Here is a 13,861-nt window from a genome sequence, read left to right on the forward strand (position 1 = left end):
CAAGCCTGATACTAGATCCACTGTATTACCCTATTTGCCTCAGTAAGGGAAGGATTAAGTTTATTGCAACAGGGTATTTGAAAGGCAGGGAACAAGGATGAGGTACATATCAGATCTAGATGAATAAATTCAGTTCCAAAAAAAATTTCAGCCAGAAATTGGAATGTGAAATTAGGATTGGGAATATAGCAGCTTCTGCCAGATCCCACAAGGCAACTGGGGTTTGTGGCTGATTAGTGAGTTTTCAGAAGCTTTAAAAATTCCCATTAATGGAAAAAAAAAATATTGGCTTGAACCTAAGACCACCAAGGCCCTTGCCAGAAGAGAGTGAATCATTTGAACCTGTCTTGTCATATATTGCCTGGGATTTTTCCAAATCATTGTACTTGATTTCAAGAAAAGAGAGACAGCAGGATTCTAGAACTGGGTCAGAAACAAGAGGGAAAAATACTTTTTATTTGAGTCTTCATCACCTACTCAAGTCCCTTCCATGGAATATTTTTTTACCTAATGTTTGCTGAATAAAATCAAATTATCTCAACAAAAATAAGAAGACTGAGATGAGGCTAAATTTCTAAAATAGTCAGGGATTTGTTGTAAAACATTTAACAACTGACTTTCATAATGGAAAAAAAAGTTTTCACAGCACAGTTTTAAACTTAATTTGAATTATGAGCATTTATCACTCACCTTCTTTAGTCTGGATGATCAACAATCAATAAATTAAACCCTCATTTTTGGCATTGTTGATTTCCCCAGGAGTGAATTTCATAGTGCCTGCATGTGGCCTGAGGCTCCTCATAGTGTCATTTGAAAGCACTTAAACGATATTATTAGTTTGTAGAACTGAATTAAATCTCTTAGAGACAGATTTATAAACTATGACTTTTTTCTTGTTTCTAATAAGTGATATATATTTTAAATTCATCTGTTCCAAATGTATACATTTGATATAGTGCAAAATTGCTATTTTTTCCTGATCAGAATATATTTTTGTATGAATGGCAATTGAGAAAAGTCTTCATATCTTTGTGTGCAGTATAAACTAAGATAAGTTTTGGGGGGAAATAAAGATGTTCAAATTGAGGACATTGACTGAGGTATTAATCATGTCAAATTAATATGATAATAGAGAAGAAATTTAATATCATACCTACAATTTTATTTCTGGAAGGAAACTTAGATATGTTTTCAGTTTAATTCTTAGGGAATATATATATATATATATATATATACATATATATATACTCAGATATATTTACATGCAAATGAATATGCATCTTTTATATGCATATATATGTATATACATACATCTACTTATACATCTCAGTGAAGTGTTATGTGTTATTTATCTTTCCAGCTCTAAGGTAAAATGATCACCATAGCAAATACTCTTCTAAGATGTTATTTTTACTGTTGTATCCTTAATCATTCAAAGAGACTTGAAGGAATGAAGATATTGGAATACAAAGTATAGTTTGGTATTTCAAAGAAGGCCAATCAATTCCAGTAATTTTTTTAAAGAAAGTAAATGGGAAAACACTCCAACTGATTTCCAGAAATTGGCATCTGGCGAAGATTTTATTGTTATCTTTTATCAGTTATTGATTGTGTATAGTAAATATGCATATGTTTAATACTGTGTTTGGGAGGCCAAAAAATTTGATTTCTATAACATACTTGAAAACATAATTAGCTGGTAGCATTCATATTAGGCTATAATTAAGGTAAGAATTTTTACTATTATAACAATGTTAGACAATAATTAATAGTGAAAAAGCATGGAATAGACAGTATATTCCAAAAATTAAATAAGCTGGACACATTAGCATCAGAACAGTCCAAGAATAATTTAATCAATAATTTAGTAACTTAAACTTCTCTATGTTTATTTCCATTCTTTTATTAGGTTATAAATACCTTAAAATCAGAGATTCATTGATTCCTATCTTTGTGCCCTGAAAATTCAACACAGTTTCACTTGTAAAGAAAGTATTTAATAACTTAGCATTAAATTTAGTTGAATAGTATTTTACTTCAGGATACTTGTTCATCATCCTATTTTTTTTACATGGAGAATTTGTAGTTCCAGGAAGAATAGCTAGCAAAAAGAGAATTTTAACTCCCGAGTTATAAAAGAAATGTCTGTTACTTTTTTAATATAGTACCAACTAGGATTTGGGATTAGAAATCTTGGAACACAATGGTGTCTAAAGAACTAATATTGGAAATTAACTGAAGATTAATGAAGTGAAATAGTGGATGTGAGGAGGCTATAATGAATTTCAAAAAAGGAATTATGAAAGAGAATCACAACAAAGAATCCAAGAAATGCATATGCAAAATGAAGATGGACTGGTTATATCATGTGAAAAAGCGATCATCCATGGACAACCTGTTGATGTTCTTTGAATGTAAAAATAACTAAGGAAACTCCCCAGCGTGAGCCGCTGTATTGAATTCTCAGGGAAGGTCACAGACAAGAAACATGGTATGATCAGGAAGAAACTGGTGCTATTTGCATCTTTGAAAGGAATAAGCATATTAGTAATTCCACGGATTTGAGGGAGGCAGAATCAAGATGGAGGCTTAGATGCAGCAAAAGTCCAGACCTCTAAAACTCTTCCATACCAATCAAAAACAAAGTGGTTTGAAGGGACAGAAAACTAAATCTAACAACAGGAGAAAGTTTGGGGAAACCCCTGTTGGATTCAAATTAAAAGGTATGCCAAAAAAAGCTTGAATTTTTGAACTCTCAGGTTCAAGGGAAAGTAAGAAGAAAAGTCCCAGGACCCCTCCCCCACATACAGCACTGAATCTGCAGTGGTGGCTAGAATCTCTGGATGGGCAAGTGCTCTAGTCTGGAGGGAGTGCCTTGCTTGCACAGCTGTACTAAGCTAAGAGCATTGAATATAGATGGCAGGGCGGCAGGGAGGCAGCTGGAGGAGAAGTGTAGAGAGGGCAGACTAGATGCAGCCAAAACACACCAACTTGCCCTTTCATTCTTTTTTTTTTGAGGTTTTGGCATCATGGCACATCTAGCACTACAGATAAACTCCACCCTAGTTTAATCTTATCAATAAGGCAGGTAAGAAACCTTCAGAGGGCAGGAAAGCTCAAGCTCCAAAACCCCTCCTCCATAGATTGTGCTGAAAGCAGTTGTAAGAATCAAAGTGACTCTGATCCCAGAGCAAAGGCTGTAGAATACCTTGCTAACAGGGCATGAAGCACATATTCCCTTTACCTACATCATCAGCTACACCTTCTCCTGCCAGCTGCAGAAGATTTGACCTCAGGGCTCATCAATACCATCAGCCTCACCTAATCAATCAGTAGATCAGTGAAGAAGTCCCTTCAGGACAGAATAGTCCAGACTCACAGATCCAGCAAACAATCAGAGGAACCGTATTATAGCCAATTACAGGTGGGAAAGAAGTGAAAAAATATGAGTAAACAACAGAAGAAGAAAACAAAAAAGATATTACAATTGACAGCCTCTATACAGGTAACGAACAAAGAGCAAATTGAACAGAAAAGGACCAAGGAACACATAGCAAAAACACAGACATTTCAGGGAATTGGACACAGGCTTTGGAAGAACTCAAAACACAATAAAAAAAACAATTAAAAGTGGCTGAAGAAAATTGGGGAAGATACTTAAAGAAGCAAAATAATTCATCTAGAAACAGAAAATAGTGTCTTGAAAGGCAAAATAAGCAGCTTGAAAATGAGGCAAAGAAGATGAAAGATGACCTACAAAGAAAGTCAGACCAGAAGGTGAAGGATGAACAAAATCCAGGGATGAAATTCAATCTTTAGAAATTAGAATCCAACAACTGGAAGGAACTGAGTTCACTAGACAGCAAAAATCTCTTTTAAAAGATCAAAAGAATGAAAAATTTTAGGAAAATGTGAAACATCTCATTGACAAAACATCAGACATTGAAAACAGATCCAGGAGAGAAAATTTAAGAGTTATTGGACTACTGGAACATCATGACAAAAGAAAAAGCCTTGGCATCACTGTACAGGAAATTATCTAAGAAAACTACCCCAACATTCTTGAGGAAGAGGGAAAAATGGAGATTGAAAGAATCCACAGATCACCTCCTGTATTTAATTCCCAATTGACAACACCCAGGAATCTTTTAACCAAATTAAAAAAACTACAAGACCAAGAAAAATATATTACAAGCTGCTAAGAGGAGTTATTCAGATACCATGAAACCAGTTAGGATAACATAGAATCTGGCTGCATCTACACTAAAGGACCAGAAGATATGGAATATGATATTCTGGAAAGCAAAGGAACTGGGTCTAAAACCAAGAATCAACTATCCAGCAAAATTGATGATATTCTTGCAAAGGAAAGTATTGTCATTAAATAAAATAGAAGACTTCCAAGCATTAATAAAGAAAAGACAAGACTTAAACAGTAAAATTTATACCTAAACATAGAACTCAAGATGATCTCCAAAAGGTAATTATAAAAGGAGAAAAAACAAACAAACAAGCAAAAAAAAAAACTTTTTTTAAGGGATGCAATAAGCTCAAATGATTTGCATTCTTATAAGAAAACATGATATTGGTAACTTTTAAAAATTGTTATTATCACCTGCATAGGTAGAAGAAGTATACTTAGAGGGAACAGTTACAGACTATAGGATGAAATGTATATATATATATATATACATATATTGTATATATATATATTAGAATCCAACAACTGGAAGCAAGTGATTTCACTAGACATCTAAAATCTCTTTAAAAAGATCAAAAGAATGAAAAAATTGAGGAAAATATGAAATATATATACATATATAAATAAAAATAAATATTAATAAAACTAGATATAAAAAGAGGTTAATATTAAGAGAAATTATAAAAGAGAAAAATGTAGTAAATCTATATTCATAAAGAAGCATATGGCAGGAGAAGAGGAGAACACCAATACATTGGAATGGTAAAGAGGTTGGAGACAGGAAATACTTAATTCTTATGTGCATTGAAATTGACTCCAAGAGGGAAGAACAATCAGATCTATTGGGGCAGAGAATCGATTTGTGCCAAATAGAGAAGTAGAAGGGTAACAAACAGACTGGTGGGGAGGGAAGCAGTACAATGGAGGGAGAGCATGGAGGTTGATTAAAAAACCCTAAAGAAAAATAAGAGGGGAATAAGAAAGGCAGGGGGGAAGCAAATCAAAATAAGGGTGGAAAATATGGGGGATGATAAAAACAAAGCACTGGTATAGAAGAAAATAGAGAAAGAAGAAAGGGCAGAACTAGCAGAAGAAATCAAAATGTTGGGAAATCCACAGATGGCAGTCATAACTCTGAATGTGAATGAAATGAATTCACCTATAAAACAGAAGCAAATAGCAGAGTGGATTAAAAAGCAAAATTCTACCATATGATGTCTACAAGAATCACACATGAGCCAGATAGACACATAGGGTAAAGGTAAAGGGCTGGCGCAAATTATTGGGCATCAAGTGAGAAAAAGACTGCAGGAGTCCAAACCATGATATCTGACAAAGCTAAAGTAAAAATAGATCAAGTTAAAAGGGATAGGGTAGCTAATTACATCCTGATAAAAGGCAATATAGACAATGAGGAAATGTCAGTACTAAACATGTATGCAGCAAAGAGCATAGCATCCATAATTCTACAAGAGATACTAGTGGAGCTTAAGGAGGAAATCGATAGTAAAACTATACTGGCAGATGACCTGAACCTTCCTCTATGAGATATAGATGAATAAAGCTAAAAAATAAATAAGAAAGAGGCAATAGATGAGAATGAAATCATAGAAAAAGTATAGTTAATAGAAATGTTGAGAAAAATAAATAGGGACAAAAAAGAATATACCTTTTTAGCAGCACATCATATATTCACAAAGATTGACTATGCACTAGGGCATAAAAACATGGCAAAGTACAAAAGATCAGAAATAATAAATGCAAACTTTTCATATCATAATGCAATAAAAATAATAATTAGTAATGATACATGGAGAGGCAAATTAAAATTAATTGCACTTTAAATAATATGATTGTCCAAAATCAATTAAAGAACAAATCATAGAAACAATAATTTCATTGAAGAAAATGACAATGATGTGACATCCTTTCAAAATCTATGGGATTCACTCAAAGCAGTACTCAGGGGGAAATGTATATCCTTTAGTTCATATATTAACAAATTAGGGAGGGCAGAAGTCAATGAATTGGTCATGCAAATTAAAAAAACTAGAAAGTGAACAAATGAAAAATCCCCAGATGAAAACTAAATTACAGATCCTAAAAATTAAAGCAGATATTAATAATATCAAAAGTAAAAGAAAAATTGAATTAATAAATAAGACTAGAAGCTGGTACTTAAAATAAAATAGATAAAATACTGGTAAATTTAATAAAAAAGGAAAGCAGAAAACCAAATTAACAGTAAGAAAGATGAAAAGGGAGATGTCATCTCTAATGAATAGGAAATTAAGGCAATCATTAGAAACAATTTTGCCCAATTATATGACAATAAATAATGTAATCTAGTTATTATGGATGGATATTAACAAAAATATAAATTACCTATATTAACAGAAGAAATAGAACACTTTAATAATCCCATATCAGAAAAAGAAATTGAACAAGCTATTAAAGAACTCCCTAAGAAAAAATCCCCAGGAACAATATGGATTTACAAGTGAATTCTATCAAACATTGAAAGAACAACTAATCTCAATATTATACAAATTATTTGACATAATAAGCAAAGAAGGTGTTCTAACTAGTTCCTTTTATGACACAGATATGATACTGAGTCCAAAGCCAGGCAGATAAAAAACAGAGAAAGCAAACAACAGGCCAATCTCCTTAATGAATATAGATGCAAAAATCTTAAATAGAATAGGAGCAAAAAGACTCCAGAAATTGATCACTAGGGTTATTCATTATGATCAGGTGGGATTTATATGGTTCAATGTTAGGAAAAACATTCATATAATTGCCCATATCAACAAGCAAACCAACAAAAGTCACACGATTATTTCAAATGATGCAGAAAAAGTCTCTGACAAAATACAACATCCATTCCTATTGAAAACACTAAAAAGCATAGGAATAGAAGGGCCTTTCCTAAAAATAATAAATAGTATATATCTAAAACTATCAGCAAGCATCATCTGCAATGCAGATAAATTAGAAGCATTCCCAATAAGATCAAGAGTGAAACAAGAATGTCCATTATCACCACTGTTATTTAACATTGTACTAAAACAGTAGCAGTAGCAATTAGAGAAGAAAAAGAAATTGAAGGTATTAAAATAGGTAATAAGGAGACCAAGCTATCACTCTCTGCAGATAATATGCTGGTCTACTTAAAGAATCCTAGAGAATCAACTAAAAAGCTAGTGGAAATAATGAACAACTTTAGCAAATTTAGAGAAGATAAAATAAAACCACATAAATCATTAGCATTTCTATATATTTACAACACATCCTAGGTGAAAAAGTTAGAAATAGAAATTCAATTTAAAATCACCCTAAAAAAGATAAAATACTTGGGAATCTTTCTGTCAGGACAAAGATAGGAACTATATGAACACGAATACAAAACACTTTCCACACAACTAAAACTAGATCTAAATAAATGGAAAAACATTAATTACTCATTGGTAGGACAAGCTAATATAATGAAAATGATAGTCCTACCCTAACTAACTTACTTATTTAGTGCCATAGCCATCAAATTCCCAGAAACATTTTCTATTGAATTAGAAAAAAACAATAACAAAGTTCATTTGGAACAACAAAAAATTAAGAATATAAAGGGAAATAATGAAAAAATAAAATGTGAAGGATGGGGGCCTAGCAGGACCAGATCTTAAACTGTACTATAAAGCAGTGGTCATCAAAATAAATGGTACTGGCTAAGAAGGTGGATGGAGGATCAGTGGAATAGACTTGGGCTAAGTTACTTCAGCAAAACAGTCTATGATAAATCTGAATATCACAGCTTTTGGGACAAAATCCACTATTTGACAAAAAGTGCATTAAAAATTGTAAAACAGTATGGGAGAGATTAGGCTTAGATCAACATCTCACACTCTAAACAAGATAAACTCAGAATGGGTGAAGCACTTCACCGGTACTGAGGTTTTTGTTCTATGTGAACTGGAATGCAAAGTGAAAGAAGCAGAACCAGGAGAACATTATATAGACAGAGTGATACACTTTGGTACAATCAAATGTAATGAACTTCTAGCATCAGTGGACTACTAGCATCAATGCAATGATCCAGGACAATTCTGAAGGAATTATGAGAAAGAATACTATCCACATTCAGGGGAAGAACTGTGGGAATAGAAACACAGAAGAAAAATAACTACTTGGTCACATGGGTTCATCAGGATATGTATGGCAATCTAGACTCTAAATAAAAGCATTTCATAAAGTTTCTCAAAATAATCATGTGGGAAAGGTGGATATATGTAAACTGGATGAGAACACAATTAGATAAAGATCTAGTTTCTTGAGCCACCTAAAAAAGTAAGTGTTATTGTTTCAAATAGCAACTCATATTTTCAATAGCAATCTGTTCTTGACCCTCTTGTTAACATTTTTATTAAAAACAAATAAAAGCATAAAAAGCTTTCTTGCCAGATTTACAGAAGAAAAAGATACTGGGAAGGGAGGCTAACAAACTAGATCTTACACAGATAAATTCTTTTTTTTTTTTAAATATATTTTATTTGATCATTTCCAAGCATTATTCGTTAAAGACATAGATCATTTTCTTTTCCACCCCCCCACCCCCCATAGCCGACGCGTAAGTCCACTGCGCATTAGATGTTTTCTTGATTTGAACCCATTGCTTTGTTGATAGTATTTGCATTAGAGTGTTCATTTAAAGTCTATCCTCTGTCATGTCCCCTCAACCTCTGTATTCAGGCAGTTGCTTTTTCTCGGTGTTTCCACTCCCATAGTTTATCCTTTGCTTATGAATGGTGTTTTTTTTCTCCTGGATCCCTGAAAGTTGTTCAGGGACATTACACCGCCCCTAATGGAGAAGTCCATTACGTTCGATTATACCACAGTGTATTAGTCTCTGTGTACAATGTTCTCCTGGTTCTGCTCCTCTCGCTCTGCATCACTTCCTGGAGGTTGTTCCAGTCTCCATGGAACTTCTCCACTTTATTATTCCTTTGAGCACAATAGTATTCCATCACCAACATATACCACAGTTTGTTCAGCCATTCCCCAATTGATGGGCATCCCCTCGTTTTCCAGTTTTGGGCCACCACAAAGAGCGCAGCTATGAATATTTTTGTACAAGTCTTTGTGTCCATTATCTCTTTGGGGTACAGACCCAGCAGTGCTATGGCTGGGTCAAAGGGTAGATATTCTTTTGTCGCCCTTTGGGCATAGTTCCAAATTGCCCTCGAGAATGGTTGGATCAGTTCACAACTCCACCAGCAATGAATTAATGTCCCTACTTTGCCACATCCCCTCCAGCATTCATTACTTTCCTTTGCTGTTATGTTAGCCAATCTGCTAGGTGTGAGGTGATACCTCAGAGTTGTTTTGATTTGCATCTCTCTGATTATAAGAGATGTAGAACACTTCTTCATGTGCTTGTTAATAGTTTTGATTTCTTTATCTGAGAACTGCCTATCCATTTCCCTTGCCCATTTATCAATTGGAGAATGGCTTGATTTTTTGTACAATTGATTTAGCTCATTATAAATATGAGTAATTAAACCTTTGTCAGAGGTTTCTATGAAGATTTTTTCCCAATTTGTTGTTTCCCTTCTGATTTTAGTTATATTGGTTTTGTTTGTACAAAAGCTTTTTAGTTTGATGTAGTCAAAATTATTTATTTTACATTTTGTGATTCTTTCTATATCTTGCTTGGTTTTAAAGCCTTTCCCCTCCCAAAGGTCTGACATGTATACTATTCTGTGTTTACCCAATTTACTTATGGTTTCCTTCTTTATGTTTAAGTCACTCACCCATTTTGAATTTTTCTTGGTGTAGGGTGTGAGGTGTTGATCTATTCCTAGTCTCTCCCACACTGTCTTCCAATTTTCCCAGCAGTTTTTATCGAATAGTGGATTTTTGTCCCAAAAGCTGGGATCTTTGGGTTTATCGTATACTGTCTTGCTGAGGTCGTTTTCCCCCAGTCTATTCCACTGATCTTCCTTTCTGTTTCTTAGCCAGTACCAAATTGTTTTGATGACTGCTGCTTTGTAATATAGTTTGAGGTCTGGGACTGCAAGGCCCCCATCGTATGTGTTTTTTTTCATTATTTCCCTGGATATCCTTGATCTTTTGTTCTTCCAAATGAACTTTGTTATGTTTTTTTCTAAATCAGTGAAGAAGTATTTTGGTAGTTCAATGGGTATGGCACTAAATAGATAAATAAGTTTGGGTAGGATGGTCATTTTTATTATATTGGCTCGTCCTATCCATGAGCAGTTAATGTTTTTCCAATTGTTCAAGTCTAGTTTTAGTTGTGTGGCGAGTGTTTTGTAGTTGTGTTCATATAGTTCCTGTGTTTGTCTTGGGAGATAGATTCCTAGGTATTTTATTTTGTCTAAGGTGATTTTGAATGGGATTTCTCTTTCTAGTTCTTGCTGCTGAGCTGTGTTGGAGATATATAGAAAAGCTGATGATTTATGTGGGTTTATTTTGTATCCTGCAACTTTGCTAAAGTTGTTGATTATTTCAATTAGCTTTTTGGTTGAATCTCTAGGATTCTTTAAGTAGACCATCATGTCATCCGCAAAGAGTGATAACTTGGTCTCCTCCTTGCCTATTCTGATGCCTTCAATTTCTTTATCTTCTCTAATTGCTACTGCTAGTGTTTCTAGTACAATGTCAAATAGTAGAGGTGATTATGGGCATCCTTGTTTCACTCCTGATCTTATTGGGAATGCATCTAGTTTATCCCCATTGCAGATGATATTAGCTGATGGTTTTAGATATATATTTTTTTATTATTTTAGGAATGACCATTCTATTCCTATGCTTTCTAGTGTTTTTAATAGGAATGGGTGTTGTATTTTATCAAAGGCTTTTTCTGCGTCTATTGAGATAATCATGTGGTTCTTGTTGGTTTGCTTGTTGATGTGGACAATTATGTGGATGGTTTTCCTAATATTGAACCAGCCCTGCATCCCTGGTATAAAATCTACTTGATCATGGTGGATGACCCTTCTGATCACTTGCTGGAGTCTTTTTGCTAGTATCCTATTTAAGATTTTTGCATCTCTATTCATTAGGGAGATTGGTCTATAGTTTTCTGTCTCTGTTTTTGACCTGCCTAGTTTTGGAATCAGTACCATATTTGTGTCATAAAATGAGTTTGGTAGAACTCCCTCTTTGCTTATTATGTCAAATAGTTTGTATGGTTTTGGGATTAACTGTTCTCTGAATGTTTGATAGAATTCACTGGTGAATCCATCAGGCCCTGGGGATTTTTTCTTAGGAAGTTCTTTGATGGCTTGATGGATTTCAATTTCTGATATGGGATTATTTAAGAATTCTATTTCCTCTTCTGTTAGTCTAGGCAGTTTGTATTTTTGTATATATTCATCCATTTCTCCTAAATTGGTGTATTTATTGCCATATAATTGGGCAAAGTAATTTCTAATGATTGCCTTAATTTCCTCCTCATTGGAGGTGCTGTCCCCCTTTTCATCTTTAATGCTGTGAATTTGCTTTTCTTCCTTCCTTTTTTTAATTAGATTGACCAGTACTTTGTCTATTTTGTTTGTTTTTTCAAAGTACCAGCTTCTTGTCTTATTTATTAAATCAATAGTTCTATCACTTTCGATTTTATTAATTTCTCCCTTAATTTTTAGGATTTCTAATTTGGTTTTCTGCTGGGGGTTTTTAATTTGATCGCTTTCGAGTTTTTTCAATTGCATTTCCAATTGATTGATCTCTGCTCTCCCTTGTTTGTTAATATGAGCTTTCAGGGATATGAATTTGCCTCTGATTTCCGCTTTGGCTGCATCCCAAAAGGTTTGAAAGGATGTTTCGCCATTGTCATTTTCCTTGATGAAATTATTAATTGTTTCTATGATTTCTTCTTTAGCTAAACGGTTTTGGAGTATCATATTGTTTAATTTCCAATTGGTTTTAGATTTGGTTTTCCATGTACCATTACTAATCATTATTTTTATTGCCTTGTGATCTGAGAAGGCTGCATTCATTATTTCTGCTTTTTTGCATTTGTGTGCTATGTTTCTGTGACCTAATGTATGGTCAATTTTTGTGAATGTGCCATGTGGTGCTGAGAAGAAGGTGTATTCCTTTTTATCCCTATTTATTTTTCTCCATATGTCTATTAATTCTAATTTTTCTAAGATTTCATTCACTTCTTTTACCTCTTTCTTATTTATTTTTTGATTTGATTTATCTAAATTTGATAATGGTTGGTTTAAGTCTCCCACTAGTATGGTTTTATTGTCTATTTCTTCCTTCAATACTCCTAGTTTCTCCATTAGAAATTTGGGTGCTATATTATTTGGTGCATACATGTTGATTAATGATATTTCCTCATTGTCTAGAGTCCCGTTTAACAAAATATAATTACCTTCCCTATCCCTTTTGATCAGGTCTATTTTTGCATTGGCTTCATCAGATATCATGATTACCACTCCTGCCTTCTTTCTATCAGTTGAGGCCCAGAAGGTCTTACTCCATCCTTTAATTCTGACCTTGTGGGTGTCAACCCGCCTCATGTGTGTTTCTTGAAGACAACATATGGTAGGGTTTTGGATTCTAATCCATTCAGCTATTCGTCTACGTTTTATGGGTGAGTTCATCCCATTCACGTTCAAAGTTATGATTGTCATTTGTGGACTCCCTGGCATTTTGATTGCCTTCCCTAATTCTAACCTTTTCTTCTTCGGCTCTACCTTTTAGTCCAGTGATTTACTTTGAATCAGTTCCCCTTGTCCCCTCCCTTGATGTTTCCCTTTTTAGTCCCTCCCTTCTTGTTCCCTCCCCCTCCCCCTCTCTTTCCCTCCCTTTTTGTTCTCCCTCTCCCCCTCCCCCCCTTGGTTTTCCCTTCTCCTTACCCTTGTTGGGTAAGATAGAATTCAAGATCCCAATGGATCTGGATGTTTTTCCCTCTCAGAGTTGATTTCCCTGAGATTGAGGTTTAAGTAACCCCCCCCCCCTCTCTTCCTCTCCTTCTTATAGGAGTTTTCTTCCCCTCCCCTTCCCCTGTGAATCTTTGTGTGAGAACCATTATTCTATTTGGTCTTTCTTTACCCCCTATTTATACATTACATTTTCCCCACATATTAGTATACATAGGTTGATATAAATGTAGTCCTTATAGAAGAGAGTTTGAGTAAAAGAAGATAACATTTTTCCCCTTTCCTTAATATTTACCTTTTCAGGTATTCCTTGCTCTTTGATTTTCGGTATCAAACTTTCCACAGAGCTCTGGTCTTTTCTTTGCAAAAAGTTGGAAGTCTTCTATTTTGTTGAATGCCCATACTTTCCCTTGGAAGTATATAGTCAGTTTTGCTGGGTAGCTGATTCTTGGTTGGAGACCCAGCTCTCTTGCCTTTCTGAAGATCATGTTCCATGCCTTACGATCATTCAGCGTAGAACTTGCAAGGTCTTGTGTGACCCTGATTGGCATTCCTTTATATCTAAATTGTCTTTTTCTGGCTTCCTGTAGGATTTTTTCTTTTGTTTGATAGCTTTGGAATTTGGCAATTACATTCCTGGGAGTTGTCTTTTGGGGGTTTAGTGTAGAAGGTGTTCTGTGAGCTCTGTCAGTGGATGTATTGCCCCCTTGTTCTAGAATCTCTGGGCAATTTTCTTTGATTATATCTTGTA

The 13,861-nt window shown here is 34.3% G+C and overlaps 1 protein-coding gene across 1 annotated transcript in view; it reads left to right on the forward strand.

Annotated features, from left to right (window-relative positions):
* Window positions 1-13,861, forward strand: part of SEMA3E (semaphorin 3E) — a 424,903-nt gene that overhangs the window by 365,831 nt on the left and 45,211 nt on the right. The window lies entirely within an intron of this gene.

Source organism: Monodelphis domestica, chromosome 5, assembly GCF_027887165.1.
Source record: "Monodelphis domestica isolate mMonDom1 chromosome 5, mMonDom1.pri, whole genome shotgun sequence".
Lineage (NCBI taxonomy): Eukaryota > Metazoa > Chordata > Mammalia > Didelphimorphia > Didelphidae > Monodelphis > Monodelphis domestica.